The sequence below is a fragment of the Corylus avellana genome, chromosome ca5 (genome assembly GCF_901000735.1).
Source record: "Corylus avellana chromosome ca5, CavTom2PMs-1.0".
Classification (NCBI taxonomy): Eukaryota; Viridiplantae; Streptophyta; class Magnoliopsida; order Fagales; family Betulaceae; genus Corylus; species Corylus avellana.
This window is the reverse complement of record NC_081545.1, coordinates 10,503,120-10,516,479: the sequence shown is the minus strand read 5'-3', so window position 1 is coordinate 10,516,479 and position 13,360 is coordinate 10,503,120. Positions and strand designations below refer to the sequence as shown.

General features: G+C 36.4%; 1 pseudogene; it reads left to right on the top strand.

The window, feature by feature from the left end:
* The first annotated feature begins 2,073 nt into the window (after positions 1 to 2,073).
* On the top strand, positions 2,074 to 13,026 carry LOC132181750 (probable bifunctional methylthioribulose-1-phosphate dehydratase/enolase-phosphatase E1 2; annotated as a pseudogene).
* Positions 13,027 to 13,360: the final 334 nt, after the last annotated feature.

Below are 13,360 nucleotides of genomic sequence, written 5' to 3'. Positions count from 1 at the left end.
TAGCCCCCAAATCCTCATCCCCGGATGACTTCAGCGCCGCCTCCACTATAGCCACCAACCAAGCGGCGCAAGTGAATGCATTAATTAGAAGATTGAGGCAGAATGATTTAGCTATATGTAGTGGTATGTATGGAAAGGGGATTCAATTTGAGTGGAAGGCATTCCGAGGACAAGATTAAATAAAAAACATGATAATTTATGATGGAAGTTCAAAATCACGATGAGCATACTCAAGAAAAGAAGATGCTTCCACCACCAGTTGGAATCTTTCAGTCGCAGGAAGAACTTCTCAAACATGTTCGGGATTTTGCCCTGACACAGGGTTATATGCTATCCATTAAGGATTCCTCAAAGGGCAGGTATGTAACCATTGCTGGTGATAGAGGTGGCGTTTATCGTGAAAGGCTTAAGGCTGGTGAAAACACGCATCAAAGGAAGAAAGCTTCTCGCCTTACTAATTGTCCCTTCGAAGTTGTGGGAAAAAAGGATGATGACTTGTGGGCACTAACCATTAGGATTGGAGAACACAATTATGAGCCTTCAAAAGATGTTTCTGACCATCCTTCTTGCCGTCGTTTTACTGAAGAGGACTTGTTAATGATAAGAGAAATGACTGCAGCCGGTAAAAGGCCACGCTAAATTCTCAAGGCTTTAAGGCAACGGAATCCGAATCTTGTATTAGATTCAAGGAATGTTTACAATGTCAAAGCCAAGATCCGTCGAGACGGTTTCTCAGGTGAGGAATATTGAAGGTTTGTTTCATGGTTCTTTTGCTCTTTTCCTATCTTTTTCTACTCCCTATTCAACTTAAGCTTCATTCTGTTGGTGTGACACTTCCACTTCCGCATGCATGAATTAATCTCTGGAAAATTTAAACACGTAGATATGTTTTAGGAGTTTCCATAACAAGAAATAAGGGAAGGTTGAAAGGTACTGAATATACTATTAGGAGCTAGTCTGTGATATAGTTGATAATATGATCTAACATGACCCAATACTGATCAGTTACTCTTTGTGGTCTCAGCCCTCGAGTACTTATCATTTGATATCAAATGGACATTAAAATATGATAGCAATATCTAATTTGATGTCGTCTCCTTTTTTAAGTGAAATTGAGGGGAACCATTTTATGGTTTATATTATATTTCATAGATGTAATGGTGCATGTATTGTCACATGTTAAATATTTGTCAATAAGGTGGCAACATGAACATCCTTAAATACAACTTCGACCATGACATATGGTCCTATTTCCCTCGAAATAGAGAGATGGTCTGGTCTAACGTGTTAAGACAAAGTGCATACAAGCATTAGTAGCATGCTATCTTTGTTGGAATAGGATCTTTTCCATTTCTCATGGCCGGTATTTAAAGTTAGTGCATCTAACTGTGTACACGATTTCAATATTAGCACGTGTTTTTGAAAAATTTAAATAATATGACACCATATACACCGGTAGATGTACTAACTTTAAATGACATTTCAAATAAGTATTATCTATCCATTTCAAATGACATGGAGATGATACTTGTTCTTGTCTCCAATTTTATGGGCCACGAGCCCAGGGACAAAGAAAGTGGCATGATTTTGGGTTGCTTGAATTCCTTTGTCCTGAATTGATTCGATGATGACAAAATCATAAATGATTTGGGGCCAAGAAAAATGATCACAAATAACTTCGGCAATTCCGTCCCAGAAAGACCGGCACGTAACAGTAACAACTCATTGGCACAAGGCACACCTCCAATTTTGAAAAACGAATGCCACACACACTTTCACCTCTTCACACCCATTTCTCTACACCCATAGGTGGCTTTTAAAATCATCATTGGATTTATGATGTATCTTTATTGGATTATAATCCAGTGATGGTTTTAAAAGCCGCTTATAAGTATGGAGAAATAAGTGTGGGATAGTGGGAGTGTGTGTAGGTAGCACCGTAGCATTACTCAGTTTGGAATAAATTTCATTACACAAGCATTTTCCAACGTATATTGAACTGAAACTGAAAACGTCTCTCTCTCTCTCTATAAAGGCAAGAAAGTGGAGCCATTGTTGTCGTCATCAGTGGTAATGAACAGTTGTGCAAGTGAGGTGACGCTGCCGCAACAGATGGTACAACAAAGTGTGGCAATGATGGGGTGTCCTCAGGTGCACGTGGAGAGCAAACCAGTGAGTGATACGAAGGCTTTAGCTGCCGACCTGTGCTGCTTCTTGTACACATTGGGGTGGGTTTCGGGCACTGGAGGCAGCATCGCCCTCAGAGTCCACGACGATTTTGTCCTTTGGCCCGCTCAGCTCATTGTCATGGTCCCTTCTAGTATGGACCCCACCTCTCTCTCTCTGCATTTTGGCTTGTTGCCATTTTTATTCTAGTTTTTCTGTGGGTGTATGCATGTGTTTAAGGTAGTACTAGAATATGGCACTTGGTGTAGTTGTTATTGTTGTTGAAATGGTCAAAAAAATAGGCAAGACTCTTTAGTTTTGGCTGGTCAAACTGTTTGGGTTATGTGGTTCATCTTTGTCATGCCTGCCGACTTCCAAGTTGATTGGAGATATATGATTTTTATGTATAATGAGCATATATGCTATCTATGTTTGTTTTCTCAGTGGGGTCTGCGTCTGGCTTTTTTAGACCAGGCCTAATTTGTTGCCAATTTGTTTATGCACATTAGCGCATCTAACAGTCTTTTGTGGGTACTTTTCAAAGTAAATAGTGTATCTTATGTAGGTGTTTAGAACGAGAGAATGGTTCCCGAAGACATGTATTTACTATCGCCAGATGGGTTTGTTTTGTCCACACCCCTTCTTAATTCATATGTCCATAAGGCTCCCAGGTGTACTGATTGTGCTCCTCTATTCATGAAGGTATTAAACTGGTTATTTTTTATTTTTTTGCCTGCTTCCTTAAACTGTAATCTGCTGTAGGGACTTTCATCTCACTTGGAACTTTGGAATGTATCAGAATTAACTTGAATTGGGATTTTTGTCTATACTTGTCCAAGCACATGCAGTGTAATTCAGGACAAGTGGTGATATTTTAGAATATGAATATGATTTTCATTTTGACAACCATTTTAAGCTAACTTTAGGAAAATTAGAGTAATGTTGTGAAACTACTATTTATCTCAAAAGCTTAAGCTGATGGAAAGAGATAAATTTAATCACTTAATCATTACTTTAACACTCCCCGCACGTGTTGGCTCAAACTTCCTTTTAATAGGTGAGACCCAATATGTGAAATATTTAATTTAAATGGGGGTCATTTGACGGAGTCAAGGTTCGAACTCAGGACCTTTGGCTCTGATACCAGTGTAAATTTTTAGACGCTTGCAGATCACCTTGCTGAATTTAGCATGCTTGTTTGTACATATTAAATTATGGAGATATCTTGTTTAGCTCCCCTAGTGATTAGCTTTTCTGACTTTTTTATTCTTTTCTCTCATTCTACTTAGCTCTTGTATACTTGCTGTGTTCTAGGGCTGCACCCCTATGCACTTTTTAATATATACAACATTACTTATCAAAAAAAAATTATGGAGATTTCTATGCTTTGTGAAGTGAAGAAAAAAAATATATATGCCTTATTAATGGATTAACGTCCATAATAGACATTTTGTTCCATGATCTTCAGATGTTTTTCATTGTTAACTAGTAGAATTGTGGAAATAGTTTTTTTCTTTTTGAAAAAGGAGTTCCAGTAATGCTCAATGATTCCTGACTTGTTTAGGATGTTTGCCGAGTTTAAATCCTTTATTTTCTTTTGAAAGTTGCTTGCTGTATTTCTATTATTTGCTTGATTTATCTGTAAGCGAATTCTTTCTATGCAGAGAAGATGATTTGTGTATGAGTATTAGTCATTGAACAAACAATGATAGACTGATACATATCACTCTCTGTCACTCAAACATTGTTTTCACTTTCCTTTTGGCCCCTTCGAAATGTTTGTCCGATTTGAAAGGTCAAGGCTAATATCATTTGGGTTTCTTCCATTGTCATGATGGCGTAATTATTATTACTATTATTTATTTTTGATAAGTAATGCTTATATATCAAAAGCGCAGAGGGGCACAACCCTAATACACAGGGAGTATACAAGATAATCGCCTAGAGAAGAGAAAAGAACAAAGAAATTAAGATAGCTAATCACTAAAGGAGCGAGCCAAGTTGCTGTCCAAGTGAAAAGCGGGTAGAAAAAGAAGGCCATGAGCTCCTCCAAGGATCTTTCAGAATCCTCAAAGCATCTCTCATTCCTTTCTAACCATAAACACCACACAAGGCATAGATGAACCATTTTCCACACAACAGCACTCCGAGAACGACCTCCCGACCACCAACAAGCAAACGAGCCCGCCACCTTGCTAGGCATGACCCATGACAATCCAAACCGACTGAATATGGCATACCATAAAGAACGAGCAATCTCAGAGTGGAGAAGAAGATGATCGATAGTCTCCCCATCCGATTTGCACAAGCAACATCTATTGATCACAATAAGATTCATTTTTCTAAGATTATCAACAATGAGGATCTTTCCTAACACCGCCGTCCAGGTAAAGAAAGCCACTCTCGAGGGTGCCTTGGTGCGCCAAATACTCTTCCAATGAAAAGTACTTGCCTCTTTACTTGCTAGGATATTATAGAAAGATCTAACATCGAACTTCCCTTTGCTAGACGGAACCCACTAAATTTTATCCTCCCCTTCCCTACTCATTCTATGAGAATACAACAAAGTATAGAATGAGGCTAGCACTTCCAATTCCCAATCATGAACCAACCGAAATAAACTAACCTTCCATTAAAGAGTTCTACCCATGAAATCCATATTGTCAACAATAGACGCATCTTTTGCATTAGCTATGTTGTATAGGCCTGGAAAAACTTCCTTGAGAGTCGCTTCTCCGCACCAAACATCATCCAAAAATTTGATTTTGGACCCATCACCTGGATCGAATCTGGTGTGGCTAGAAAATAGTTGCCACCCCCTACTAATATACCTCCAAAGTCCCACCCCATGAGTCCCAGGAGTATCAACAGAATGCCAACCACCCCACTCATAACCATATTGGGCATCCACAACAATTCTCTACCGAGCTTCTCTCTCCTGTGCATAACACCACGGCCACTTTCCTAACAGAGCTTGGTTGAACACTCTCAACTTCCTAATCCTTAAACCACCTTCAGAGATAGAAGAGAAAACCTTGTCCCAGTTGACCAAGTGATACCTAAACTCTTCGTATAAATCACCCCACAGAAAATCACGTTGAAGTTTCTCTATACGCTTGGCCACAGAGGCAGGTATAGGAAATTATTACATGGTTAGAGAAGAAACATCCTCTCTGGAAACCTAAGATTAAGGCAAAACCAAGCAAGAAGGCTTTTTCCTCTGAGAACAAGTGTCTATGGTGGTTAATTTGGTCAATTGATATTTTATTTTCTTTTATATATTTTATTTTCCTAAGGTCAAGGGTATATTCATAGTTCTGTCATCGCTGGTTGTAGGGCATACTTGTGGCTTTGGTTTTTTTTTTTTTTTTTTTAATTGATAAGTGAGTCCTATTTAGTTTATGAGCTTTCATGTGTGAGCTTTGGTCCATTCAAATTAGGAAGTTGTTTACTAATCAAAGCAGGGGTTCTAGTCTTAGAAGGAGAAGTTAAGATCTCAAATATTTAAAAAGGGACAAAGTTTTTTTTTTAAATTGGGCTAAAAGAATTTCCTTCAACTTACTTTATAAAAGTGACAAGTGTCCTTTAAACATGTGAGATGCACATGTTTTTTTATAGCAGGAACAAAGTTGAAATAAATCTTATTAAAAACTCATGTGCCTTTCATATGTTATTAAAGTTGGGACACATGTCACTTTTATAAAACAGGTTAAAGGAAATTCCTCCAACACACTTTAAAAAAAAACTTTATCTTTTATAAAGTGTGGACCTAGCTCGCTTGGTTAGCCACCTCTCTAATAGGTGAGAGGTTAGGATTTCGACTCCCCACAACGAGTGAATTTATGTTTACTTAACTTCCCATCCACACACACAAAAACAAAAAAAAAAAAAAGGAGAGAAAAAGATCTCAGGCATCTATAAAGCGTGGACCTAACTCGGTTGGTAAGCCACCTCCCTTAAAACTTAGACTTTCTTCAATCTTTAGACAGATACAATTCCTTCCAAACCTACCTTAAAACCTTAATTTGTTTCTGCTAGGAAATTCCCATTTTTCTCTCAAGCCACAAACCCACTTCCTATTATTACATATGACAGCCGTAAACTGAATAGTGTGAATACTGTCCCATGTCTTCTTCTCATGCCCAAGTCCTCTTTTTCTTTTTTCACCTCTTTTAAAAGAAACAAATGGGGACAATGTTTGTAAAAATATAGGTAAATGAGGAAGGATGAGTTTGTCAAGTACAATCTGTTCAAGATGTTGACTTTTTCAAGGAGGACAACATTTTGTGAAGGGAATATGCTGTTGTTACTTTTTGTTAATTGTTTTTTTTCCCCCCTCTTTGAGTAGTGATTGTCCATCTTCTTAATGCTATTCAGGTCTATGAAATGTGTAATGCTGGGGCCGTTATTCACAGTCATGGCATGGAGTCTTGTCTTGTAACAATGATCAATTCTTTTTCAAAGGAATTTCGGGTAATTTTTTGAACCCTATTATTAGTGAGATTGAAAAATTCAATTCTTGTTTTTCCTTGTTTATCTATGGCTAATTCTTGTTTTTATTGTTGTTTTCTTTTTTCTTCCATCCACGTTCATTAATCGTCTAGCTAAATGTGTGATATTCAAAGTAAATTGCATATTGTATTTCTTTTCCTTTATTACGGGACTTGGTAACACATATATTTCAAATAAATCTTAAGAGTGCTGTAAGCAATCTCATGTTGTGTTGAAAACAATGCTAATATGCATAAATAGCTATATTTTTTTACTTAGGTTTTTGACATCTATAGAAATTTGGGCGCTCATCTTGTTAGATTTATCTCGATCTTCTAATGGATGCAAGTCTTTATTATTCATCTTGTATATGGTTCTTTTATATACTTCCTTGTACTTGGGTTGGTTTGCTACCCCTGCGCTTTGAATGAATATATACATTATTTATCAAAAAAAGAAAAAATAGTGTTACAATTTTGATTTTTATTAATGCTATTTTGATTTGGAAGATTTAGTATGTTGTGCTCTTTTGAGTAAGATGATCATCAGATTGCATTTTAAGCTCATAGTATATGTCCCAATGATTGTTCAGTTTGTTTGATATGCAGCAGTAAAATGGCTACCCATTATTTTTTGTTTTTTAATAAGCACCAATGGCTATAAGTTATACTCATCTGATGGAGAAATTGCTTACAACATCCTTTTTTAAATATCATCTGGGACGTTGAAACTTGTATGCATTCTTTGCCCTCTTTCTTTCTAGTATGTTGGTTGAATATTTTGAAGCTATATCATTGTTTAGCACTTGTGAGCTTTTCCCATAATTTGGCAGATCACCCATATGGAAATGATAAAAGGAATTCAAGGACATGGTTATCATGATGAGCTTGTGGTCCCTATAATTGAGAACACTGCCCTTGAAGGGGAGCTCTTGGAGTCTTACTCAAGCGGTACTTTTCTTTCTATAAGTTGAGCCTCCCAATGCCATTTGAATAAGTAGCATTGTGCTAACCATGTTTTGTGTTGTCAATTCTTAGTACTTTCTTGTGTTTTATTGAGTCTTTGAAGTTTTGAATATAATTTGGTGGAAACTTCCTGACTTGGCAGTGAGATTTGTAATTAACTTCCTGTAATTTGTCCTAAGTGATGGTCAAGAATGACTGATTTTCTTTTTCTTTTACAGATCAGAGCTTATCCCAAAACAACAGCCGTACTTGTTCGCAACCATGGGGTGTTTATATGGGGAGACTCATGAGCTAGTGCAAAAAATCAGGTCCGTCTTAGTGGAAGAAAAATTACTTTTCGACATTGTTTATGAATGACCCAAACCAGATGAAAGACTCCTCTTATTATTGCTGAAAACTTTTACGAGGTTTGATTTTTTAACTTAAAAATAAAACCTTCCTGAAATCAACATAAATATATTTCTCCCCTTGAAAAGATAATTGCTGAATTCTTTGGGGGAAAGCAAGCTTATTGACACTTTCTAATGATTAGCAATAGCATGCTTAGATGGTTGAATTTATTGCAGAAATCATCAACAAACATGGGGGTTCCATCATTCTGCCTTCCCTGTTCCATGTGTTTTATGGATATGCCATGTCCTATAGATGTTAGTGTTTGTTTTTGCCCTTAAATGGGTATCTTGGCACTCAGCTACATTATACATAGTGTTTTCCTGATAGTGATAGGTTTTTAAATGCATTCATTTCGTTGAACAAGCAAATTGTTATTGTCATGTTAACAGACAATTGGGTGTTGAAACTTGTTATTGATGTTGAATTTGAATCAAAGTCTTCATAAGCCTGTAAAATCATTTATTTTTAATAAGTAATGTTGTATATAACAAAAAGCCCAGAGGGGTGCAACCCTAATACACATGAAGTATACAAGAGAATGCCTAGATAGTAGAAGAAAAAAGAACAAGAAAATCAGAATAACTAATCACTAACGGAGCAAGCCAAGCAGCTGTCCAAGTGAAGAGAGTATAAGCCTGTAAAATCATAAATTAGTAATTGCTCTGTGCTGGCATACTTCTAGTGTACATGGGCACCAGTGTATATATCAAGAGCATGGCATGATTAAGAGCAACTGCAGTGCTCAAGAATGTACTATTTCAACTTAATTCTAGCATTGGTAATGGGATTTTATCCATTTGTGCTGATCAAATAGGAGTAATTAGTTGTTGTCTATGTACTTCTAAGCAGATTACAGCAGAAATACTTGTATAGATGAATAAAGCAGTGTAGCGTGGATGAACCCAAACTCAAGTGGGATTTTTAGTTCACAATTAGACTGCATTACATAGGCAAACATCCTCTTAAATGGTATCTATTCATATGCTCTATGTGATCCTGCATATCCCTATTGCAGGTGCTAGGTGAAACTATTGGATTGACAACTATAATATGCACCACTTTTCTTTTTATGCAACTGCATATCGATAATATTTACATGCAACATATGTACTCATGTTTACACTTTTTAAAAAACATCAGTACCCTATAGAAACAAATTATATGAAAAATATGCAGTTAGATTGTTACATATAATTTCATTTTTTTTTTTAAATTATTATTATAGATTTTAAGAACATTGAGAAAGGCATGATTGTTAGAGGGAAACTAAATACATAGTGCTAGATATTGCGGAGTAACATAAAAGGATCTATGTAGCTGACCCCAGTTAGTTAGATACTAAATCTTAGCTGAGTTGAGTTGAGGTATTGGACCCTGGATCTACCCCAACCTCTCCCACCCCTTGCAGCACTACTGAGTGCATAATGTAATAATCCAGCCAATAATGACTCCAGGCTTTATATTTTGGCTTTTTAGAATATGCTGCATTTGGAAATGAGGATTATATAGGAAAAGATTGGTTAATTGAAATAATTTTGTGTTATAATTATATGTCCAGAGAATCTTAGGATATCAAAGTTACAGAAGTAATAGATTTGTTTCTTTGCTTATGCATGAGTAATTTGTGGTCCTTATTGGATGCACGGAAAAACCATAATGAATTTATTTTATCATAAATTCAGGTGTGTGTTTTACATCTTGTTGTATGCACTTCGAAATTTTTATACTGTTTTAAATGTGTTTTAATTGTTTGCAAAATAGACTGATAAATTAAAAAGTTTTAATTCAGTGGTGTATTCTGTGCGACTCCCCTAAATGTTGTGTCCTTTTACAATGCGATTTTGTAGAATATATTTGAATTGAGTATGCCTTTGTAACTGTCTTACTTACAACTGAGTTCTAAATTATCACAACTCAGTTCCAAATTATCTGATGGTCTTGGCTGTACTTAATCGATATTTCTTATGTTCTTTTCCCCATAACTTATAAGTTGCTATACCAGGCTGAATGTTATCATTATCTCTTTGATGCTGCTATCAAGCTTCATCAGCTGAGGTTGGACTGGTCTGCTCCGAGTCATGGTCCCATTCGCAATGTCAATGGAGTTTGAGGATGTTGTGGGAATTTCAGCAGGGCTCTGAAGACAGGGCCTTTGAGTTTGGATTACACGATTGAACCTTCCCAAGTAAGTTTGGGGTGCTCTCTGTCCAAGAAGGAAAATTAGGATTGACAGTTTGCCAATACTGTTATCTTGTGTTACACTCATAGCTCTCTGAGGTGGGGGATTGTTTTCTTTCTATCTTGATATTGTATATATGTTTCCTTCTAATCTCGTGCTGTTTATTGTGCAGCGCAGTGTGCTTCTTGACATTGAAGGGACAACAACCCCTGTATCATTTGTTACTGATGTTCTTTTCCCGTATGCCCATGATAATGTGGCAAAGCACTTAGCTGCGACATATGATATTGAAGAAACTCAAAATGATATCAATTTGCTGCGTTCTCAAGTAAGATTCTTTTGCTCTCTTTTAATATCTTCAACTTTGTAGTACTTTTTCTTTTGTGATTTGGTGGACATCTTGTTTTATAGGTTTCCCACCAACTGTGTGAAGTTAGATGCATCTATAGGCAAATGCCTACAATATACATTTTGTGCTACTCCACCTTGTCTTTCCTCTATACCAATGGAAATTTTTGGTGGTGCTCTTGTACGGGTTTCTTCACTAAATTTTCAGTTACCGCTATCTTCTTTCACTCATGATGGTTATCATTGATTGGTTGATTCAATGACATAATAATGAATTAAATAATAATAATAATGATAATAATAATAATAAAGTAATCTCAATTGATAGAGTTGCATGTCTATCTAATTCCTTATACTTGGCATTTCAGAATTGCTCTTGAATCATTCTCTTGTATGATGTGTCTATCATTGAGACTTCTTGGGAGGGGGGAGAAGGGAGTGCCCGGGGTCACTGGTGAAACATTGTCACACATTTCTTTTTTAAATGCTGGCCAAAAAATTGTTTAGCAAATACAAGATCAACTATTGTGAATGGATTCAACAAATTTCCTTTCTTTTCGACAGATTCAAAATGATTTGGAACACGGTGTTACTGGAGCTGTGCCTATCCCCCCAGATTATGTTGGGAAAGAGTTGGTGATTGCATCTCCAGTTGCTAATGTGGAAGCAATGATTAGGGCTGATAGGAAAGTAACTGCCCTGAAACAACTGAAGGTAAGTTATGGGCCTCTCTTGAACCTAGATCTTGTTCTCAGTATGCTTTTACATGTCCAGGGTCATATTTGGAGAACTGGATTTCAAAGCAATGAGTTGGTTGGTGTTGTATTTGATGATGTAGCAGAAGCTCTTGAGAGGTGGCATGCTTCGGGCATAAAAGTATATGTTCCTTTTACTCAATGTTTTCTTTTACTTGCATCTCTTGGCCAGTTGCATTCTTATTGATGGAGTGTTTCTTGAAACTTCTGAGCTTCTGCCCCACCCAAAGATGTTACTTTTAAAGTGATTACCTTCTCTTATCCAACACAATGGTTCCTTCAATTTTTAAACAAGTTAATGCATCATACTAAATCCAGCATCGTAAGAATACCTTTTTTTTTTTTTTTGTGTGTGATTGTGTTGTATGGCTGTTTTTTGACTCCTCTCATGATTATAAATTACATCTCTCCCTTAATTTACTTATTCAGATCCAAGGAACCAAAAACAGTACTTGGTTTTGAAGTGAAATGGTAGGATATCAACGTTTGCTTAATAACGAAACAAGCATCCATGTAGCTACACCCACACACGCATATATGCTTTTGCCATTGCTTCAACTTCATTTTTACCTTAGCACTGTACTATTCTTCAGCATAAGTTGGTACTACCATCTGATACATGGAGCTGGATCAGGTGCATGAGAAACTGCTACTGTTACTAATAATGTCCTTCTTGGGGTTTCCTTGAATACAATTTGAGCAACATTGCCTAGGTTACTCCGGTTGATTAGAAAAACTGATAATTCAACTCTAAAAAAATTATTTTTTAGTATTCAAAGGTTTAGCTTCTAATTATACCATCCATCATAAAAAAAATTTGTGGGGCTAATTATTGTTTCTCTCTTGTTTAAGATGTACATATATTCTAGTGGTAGCAGGGAGGCTCAACAACTTCTATTTTCCAATTCTAACTATGGTGACTTGAAAAAGTACTTGTGCGGATTCTTTGATACCACAGTGGGGTATGTTTTCTTTATGCATGTCCCTGATTTCAGATATTGATGTTTCTAGTATAGTTGATTCAGTATAAATTCATTTCATAATCTTAATGTGCAGAAGCAAAAAGGAGACATGCAGTTACCTTGAGATTTTGCAAACAGTGAGAGTAGATAGGCCTGCAGACATATTATTTGTGACGGATGTCTTCCAAGAAGCTGTAGCTGCGAAGGCTGCAGGTAATGTGTTGCTTGTGGTTTTAAAAATTACTTTCACATTTGTGCTCTTAGTACCACCTATAAAGTAGGGGCTCGGTTTCCTATTTGAACATGACTTTGTTTGACAAAGCTTTTTTGAGAAGTATTTTTTTTCTTAGCAAAAAGACTCGCAAAATACTCAAAACCACTTTAACCTTTATGTTATATCAGAACACTTTTCTAACCAAAAACCAAAAAGCATCTTCTAAAGAGTTTTATCAAATGAACCAAACTTCTTTCCTGAGCTCTTGGAACCTAGAAAGAAACTTGATCCCTTCAGACTTTTTCTGGTACTTTTTACTTGAGAAAGCACTCTTCTGTTTGAATCACTAAACAATATCTGTGTTGATCAATGTTTCAGGTTTGGAAGTGGTAATATCTGTCCGCCCAGGAAATGAACCTCTGCCAGCCAAACATGGGTTCCAAACAATTCAATCTTTGTTGGAAATCTAATACCCAATATGTTATTCTGTAATTTTATAAAATAGTGCTCAATTTTGATTAATGCATATGTATAATAGGATTTTGGCTGTTTATCTCTCTCTCTCTCTCTCTCTCTCTCTATTATCTAACATCTCCAATTTGGCATATATATTTACACACGAGTGCAAATATAGATATTCTGTCAAATTTACAGTTTAATCGTTTTGGAAAGGAGAATTCCTTTGAATGCTTGGCAATAAGTATGGAGAGCAAAAATGTAAGCATAATAGGTAATTGTTGGTTTGGACACTAACTACTCACAAAGTTATTTTGGTTTGCAGTCATAACCTGTCCTTGAGGCTTGAGGTACAACAATAGATGTTACCTAGTTTGCCAATCAAGCCAATAGAACCTACACACAGCACTGCAAGGCTTAGATTGTTCTAA